This window comes from Procambarus clarkii, chromosome 9, assembly GCF_040958095.1.
Source record: "Procambarus clarkii isolate CNS0578487 chromosome 9, FALCON_Pclarkii_2.0, whole genome shotgun sequence".
Taxonomy (NCBI): Eukaryota; Metazoa; Arthropoda; class Malacostraca; order Decapoda; family Cambaridae; genus Procambarus; species Procambarus clarkii.
The window spans coordinates 24,432,181-24,439,633 of NC_091158.1; the positions used below are offsets into that span (position 1 = coordinate 24,432,181).

General features: G+C 48.9%; 1 long non-coding RNA gene across 1 annotated transcript; it reads left to right on the forward strand.

Moving 5' to 3' along the window:
- Positions 1-4,039: 4,039 nt before the first annotated feature.
- Positions 4,040-5,610, forward strand: LOC138362947 (uncharacterized). Its single transcript, XR_011227928.1, has 2 exons — positions 4,040-4,498; positions 4,889-5,610. It is a non-coding gene; the product is annotated as an uncharacterized lncRNA (long non-coding RNA).
- The last annotated feature ends 1,843 nt before the right edge of the window (positions 5,611-7,453 follow it).

The window sequence follows — 7,453 nt, forward strand, 5'->3', positions numbered from 1 at the left end:
GCATAGCATTTTACCAAATCACCTCATTCTTTGGGGCACACGTGAGGAACACAAATGCGAACAAGCCTGAATGGTCCCCAGGACAATATGCAACTGAAAACTCACACCCCAGAAGTGACTCGAACCCATACTCCCAGGTGCAACGCAACTGGTATGTACAAGACGCCTTAATCCACTTGACCATCACGACCGGACATAATGAGGTGATAGCCGAGGCTATTTGAACCACCCCACCGCCGGCACTCGGATAGTAATCTTGGGCATTGCATTTTACCAAATCACCTCATTCTTTGGGGCACACGTGAGGAACACAAATGCGAACAAGCCTGAATGGTCCCCAGGACAATATGCAACTGAAAACTCACACCCCAGAAGTGACTCGAACCCATACTCCCAGGTGCAACGCAACTGGTATGTACAAGACGCCTTAATCCACTTGACCATCACGACCGAACATAATGAGGTGATAGCCGAGGCTATTTGAACCACCCCACCGCCGGCACTCGGATAGTAATCTTGGGCATAGCATTTTACCAAATCACCTCATTCTTTGGGGCACACGTGAGGAACACAAATGCGAACAAGCCTGAATGGTCCCCAGGACAATATGCAACTGAAAACTCACACCCCAGAAGTGACTCGAACCCATACTCCCAGGTGCAACGCAACTGGTATGTACAAGACGCCTTAATCCACTTGACCATCACGACCGGACATAATGAGGTGATAGCCGAGGCTATTTGATCCACCCCACCGCCGGCACTCGGATAGTAATCTTGGGCATAGCATTTTACCAAATCACCTCATTCTTTGGGGCACACGTGAGGAACACAAATGCGAACAAGCATGAATGGTCCCCAGGACAATATGCAACTGAAAACTCACACCCCAGAAGTGACTCGAACCCATACTCCCAGGTGCAACGCAACTGGTATGTACAAGACGCCTTAATCCACTTGACCATCACGACCGGACATAATGAGGTGATAGCCGAGGCTATTTGAACCACCCCACCGCCGGCACTCGGATAGTAATCTTGGGCATAGCATTTTACCAAATCACCTCATTCTTTGGGGCACACGTGAGGAACACAAATGCGAACAAGCCTGAATGGTCCCCAGGACAATATGCAACTGAAAACTCACACCCCAGAAGTGACTCGAACCCATACTCCCAGGTGCAACGCAACTGGTATGTACAAGACGCCTTAATCCACTTGACCATCACGACTGGACATAATGAGGTGATAGCCGAGGCTATTTGAACCACCCCACCGCCGGCACTCGGATAGTAATCTTGGGCATAGCATTTTACCAAATCACCTCATTCTTTGGGGCACACGTGAGGAACACAAATGCGAACAAGCCTGAATGGTCCCTAGGACAATATGCAACTGAAAACTCACACCCCAGAAGTGACTCGAACCCATACTCCCAGGTGCAACGCAACTGGTATGTACAAGACGCCTTAATCCACTTGACCATCACGACCGGACATAATGAGGTGATAGCCGAGGCTATTTGAACCACCCCACCGCCGGCACTCGGATAGTAATCTTGGGCATAACATTTTACCAAATCACCTCATTCTTTGGGGCACACGTGAGGAACACAAATGCGAACAAGCCTGAATGGTCCCCAAGACAATATGCAACTGAATACTCACACCCCAGAAGTGACTCGAACCCATACTCCCAGGTGCAACGCAACTGGTATGTACAAGACGCCTTAATCCACTTGACCATCACGACCGGACATAATGAGGTGATAGCCGAGGCTATTTGAACCACCCCACCGCCGGCACTCGGATAGTAATCTTGGGCATAGCATTTTACCAAATCACCTCATTCTTTGGGGCACACGTGAGGAACACAAATGCGAACAAGCCTGAATGGTCCCCAGGACAATATGCAACTGAAAACTCACACCCCAGAAGTGACTCGAACCCATACTCCCAGGTGCAACGCAACTGGTATGTACAAGACGCCTTAATCCACTTGACAATTACGACCGGACATAATGAGGTGATAGGCGAGGCTATTTGTACCACCCCACCACCGGCACTCGGATAGTAATCTTGGGCATAGCATTTTACCAAATCACCTCATTCTTTGGGGCACACGTGAGGAACACAAATGCGAACAAGCCTGAATGGTCCCCAGGACAATATGCAACTGAAAACTCACACCCCAGAAGTGACTCGAACCCATACTCCCAGGTGCAACGCAACTGGTACGTACAAGACGCCTTAATCCACTTGACCATCACGACCGGACATAATGAGGTGATAGCCGAGGCTATTTGAACCACCCCACCGCCGGCACTCGGATAGTAATCTAGGGCATAGCATTTTACCAAATCACCTCATTCTTTGGGGCACACGTGAGGAACACAAATGCGAACAAGCCTGAATGGTCCCCAGGGCAATATGCAACTGAAAACTCACACCCCAGAAGTGACTCGAACCCATACTCCCAGGTGCAACGCAACTGGTATGTACAAGACGCCTTAATCCACTTGACCATCACGACCGGACATAATGAGGTGATAGCGGAGGCTATTTGAACCACCCCACCGCCGGCACTCGGATAGTAATCTTGGGCATTGCATTTTACCAAATCACCTCATTCTTTGGGGCACACGTGAGGAACACAAATGCGAACAAGCCTGAATGGTCCCCAGGACAATATGCAACTGAAAACTCACACCCCAGAAGTGACTCGAACCCATACTCCCAGGTGCAACGCAACTGGTATGTACAAGACGCCTTAATCCACTTGACCATCACGACCGAACATAATGAGGTGATAGCCGAGGCTATTTGAACCACCCCACCGCCGGCACTCGGATAGTAATCTTGGGCATAGCATTTTACCAAATCACCTCATTCTTTGGGGCACACGTGAGGAACACAAATGCGAACAAGCCTGAATGGTCCCCAGGACAATATGCAACTGAAAACTCACACCCCAGAAGTGACTTGAACCCATACTCCCAGGTGCAACGCAACTGGTATGTACAAGACGCCTTAATCCACTTGACCATCACGACCGGACATAATGAGGTGATAGCCGAGGCTATTTGAACCACCCCACCGCCGGCACTCGGATAGTAATCTTGGGCATAGCATTTTACCAAATCACCTCATTCTTTGGGGCACACGTGAGGAACACAAATGCGAACAAGCCTGAATGGTCCCCAGGACAATATGCAACTGAAAACTCACACCCCAGAAGTGACTCGAACCCATACTCCCAGGTGCAACGCAACTGGTATGTACAAGACGCCTTAATCCACTTGACCATCACGACCGGACATAATGAGGTGATAGCCGAGGCTATTTGAACCACCCCACCGCCGGCACTCGGATAGTAATCTTGGGCATAGCATTTTACCAAATCACCTCATTCTTTGGGGCACACGTGAGGAACACAAATGCGAACAAGCCTGAATGGTCCCCAGGACAATATGCAACTGAAAACTCACACCCCAGAAGTGACTCGAACCCATACTCCCAGGTGCAACGCAACTGGTATGTACAAGACGCCTTAATCCACTTGACCATCACGACCGGACATAATGAGGTGATAGCCGAGGCTATTTGAACCACCCCACCGCCGGCACTCGGATAGTAATCTTGGGCATAGCATTTTACCAAATCACCTCATTCTTTGGGGCACACGTGAGGAACACAAATGCGAACAAGCCTGAATGGTCCCTAGGACAATATGCAACTGAAAACTCACACCCCAGAAGTGACTCGAACCCATACTCCCAGGTGCAACGCAACTGGTATGTACAAGACGCCTTAATCCACTTGACCATCACGACCGGACATAATGAGGTGATAGCCGAGGCTATTTGAACCACCCCACCGCCGGCACTCGGATAGTAATCTTGGGCATAGCATTTTACCAAATCACCTCATTCTTTGGGGCACACGTGAGGAACACAAATGCGAACAAGCCTGAATGGTCCCCAAGACAATATGCAACTGAATACTGTTATGATCTCAGCCTGCAGGAGAAACGAGTCTCCCTTCTTGAGAGTTATTCAGCAAGCCTGACCTAACTAGAAGGTCTAGCAAGTATTGAGGTGATAACGCATATGTAAAATAGTTGGTTGGATATGTGTAACAGTTTGAGATTATGGGCAATGCAGAAGAAAATAGATAAATGACGGGCTAGGAGATGTGGACATTTTGCTGGAGGCGTGAGGCTCGCTTCTGGAGGACCTTGACCTCACTTGAGTGCCAGACATCGCAGGGGGAAGCCGCGCTCCGTTGAGCTCCCGTCAGAAGGGAACCCCTAGTGATATATCTCTAAGAGAAGAGAAGTGTGCAGACGTACCAGCTGTGGAATAGAGCTGGGGACGTGTGGTCTCAAGTCGTGGACGATAATTAGTGAATATTAAGCCGCCCGGAGGCATTATTGTGGGCCGTGGAGCGCCCTGACCAAGCCTCGTCAGAGGAAGAAGCGCCCTCGACCAGACGTTCTGTGGTAAGCACGATATACGCCAGTTCATAGTGATTGCATTGTAGTTGGTCGTGTGCCCAGCGACAGTAGCGATGTTTATTTATAAGTTAGACATGTTTTAATAAGGCAGAAAGCCTGAAATAAGAGAGTGGAGAGGGAGGAACACGGAGCGACGTCCGCCCCCTCTGAGCGCTGGCGGACGACTGAGGGAGCCTGGCTCCGGATGGAGGAAGACCCTCCCAGCGAGTGAGGACCGCCGCCAGGCGAGGTGGAGTATGGACCCGCCCAAAACGGGGGAGTCCACTCTCACTGTATGTAGAGGACAGATAGAGGTTTGAGGCAAACATATTGTGTGAATATTTTTTGTTTATGTGTTAAAGGGGAACATTTTATTGGAGTGTCGATGGGTTGCAGGTTTGTTCTTTGGGGAAGAAGTTGCTGAGAACTTCGAAGCCAGCAGATGAAGTAGCTGATGAGACTCCAAGGTAGCGGAGCAGAGGACCTCGAGCTGTGAGGAGAAGCAGCAGTGAAGAGGAGTGTCACGTGCTTCTGTAGAGGTGGTGTAGCAGCCAAGAGAGCTGTGGAAGAACCTAACAGAAGGGTGAAGCACCGTAGTTGCACAAGGAACCTTCATGATAGCAGCCGGGAGGAGCTGCAGAGGATCCTGGTAGTGAAGCCCGGAAGAACCTAAGGATATTAGGGTTGTGAACTTCCAGAGGTGGAAGGGGAAGTTCTGGTGGATTACTAGTAGGGAGTTGATAGTGTTTGGTTGTCATTAGCGTGCAAGACGCAGTGAGAGGTGAGTGACTGTTGGCATTCTTATGTCAAGGAGTTTTTATACTGAAGTATCAATGAACATTTATACTGGTATATGTTATTGCATTCAAATGCTGATTTTCTATATATACATTATCTTGCTGATAGTGCAACAGTGTATGTAGGCTTGACCAACTTGAGGAGGTTAATGGTATCAGGTGGCGAACCAGGAGATAGGATACCCCTTGATAAGCTGATAATAGAGTTCTGATGGTGTTGGAGTGCAACCTGATTGTGATATTATAGAGTATAGGATTCATTATTATTATATGTGTGTATGTATCGTGTATGTGCTTTGTCAAGTAAATGTGTCACAATTTGCTGGTGTTTGCCCTTGTCCTAGTGAGGCTTCCCAGGAGGTAGTAAAGAAGGAGAGAGAAAGAACCAAGAACCACTGCTGTGGACAGGGTAGGAGGTAATACTAGTAAGTCATAGGGGATTGAGGAGATCATATCTTATCTAAGGAGAGAGTGGGGAGTCACAGCGGCTCGAGTGGGTGTGTGCACGTGACAACGAGGCTAAGTGTTGGAGCCGCATCCCCTAAACGTGTGACGTTGAGCCCCTCTCCAAGAGCCAGAAGCGCCTAGTGTGATCTCCTAGTGAAGTATAAGCACTCTACCGAGTTGTGGGTTGGGTTGTCCGTAGAGAAGGATCAACGACGACAACACCAACCAACCCACAGTCTATAATAAATTGGGGGCCTGTCCGGGATAGTGAACTGACACACCCGCACCCTGTCCAAGAGTGGATTTGTACACCCTTGCTGAAATAAACTGTGTGACCGCAGGTGTATATTCTCTCTTGGGAAGACTCACAGGACAAAGATGGATAAGGTGCAAGCGTTTGTGGAGTCAGGCAAGCCTGAGGATTTAGAAGGTTGCACGAGGGATCAATTGAAACAAATAGCAGAAAAATGTGGCATCAGGTTGAAAGCATCTAAAGTAGCTGGGATGAAGGATGAGATCCTGAGGCAGTTGAGAGCCAGAAGTGAAGCGGCAGAACAAGGAGCCCAGGAAGGAGCTGAAAGTAGAAAGGAGGATGATGGGCAGGATGACGTGAGATCCCAGGGATCGAGTAGGAGCAGCAAGAGTAGCCGCAGTAGTAGGAGTAGCCGAAATAGGAGCTTGGAGAGATTCCAGTTAGAGCTCCAGATCCAACAACAGCGTGAGGAGAGACAGTTCCAGCTGGAAAAGATGAAATTAGAACTCCAGATGAAAAATGAAGCCGAGAAGGAAAAAGAGAAAACCAGGCTGGAAGTAGAAAAAGAGAAAACCAGGCTGGAAGTAGAAAAAGAGAAAACCAGGTTGGAAGTAGAAAAAGAGAAAACCAGAGTAAGAGAACTGGAGTTGGAACAAGAAAAAGAAAAAGCCCAGGTCGAAAAAGAAAAAGCCCAGGTCGAAAAAGAAAAAGAGAGAACAAAACAAATGCAGATAGAAGCGAATAGAACCTTGGCTGAGCAAAGGATTGAACATGGGTTGCCAGAGAGCACCACCCAGGTATCACACCCACCAGATGTTAGGGTTAGGGAGAAGGACATTCCCTTGTTTGTGCCCGAAGAGGCAGAGAGCTTCTTCGAGCATTTTGAGAAAGTAGCCAGTATCAAGGAGTGGCCACAGGAGGAATGGGCCCAGCTGGTCCAGTTAAGATTGACCGGTGCAGCCAGGGAGGCATACACCCAATTGTCACTGGAAGAGTGCCAGGATTATGCCACAGTAAAGAGCAGCATATTGCGCTCGTTTCAGTTAACCCCAGAAGCTTATAGGAAGCGCTTCAGAGAGATGATCAAAGTTGGAGCATGTACGTTTGCTGAGACAGCAAGAGATCTGGAAAGACGATTCCAGAAGTGGATTGAGGCTGCTGGAGTTGGATCTTACGCTGACCTGAAGCAACTGATGGTCATGGAGAAGTTCTTGGAGATGATGCATCCCGAAACAAAGTTCAAGATCCAAGAAGCAGGGATAAAGGAGGTGAAAGATGCCGCAGATAGGGCGGATATGATTACTGAAGCGTACAAGAGCTTAAGGGAGAACAGAGTGAGAAGCGAGGCGAGACGCAGCAATAGCAGACCCAGTGGAGTCTGGGGAGGAAGAAGTTTTGGGGGGCAGACAAGCAGACCAGCTAGTTTTAAGCCCCAGGAAGGAAAGTTGCCGAGTCCGCCTGCTG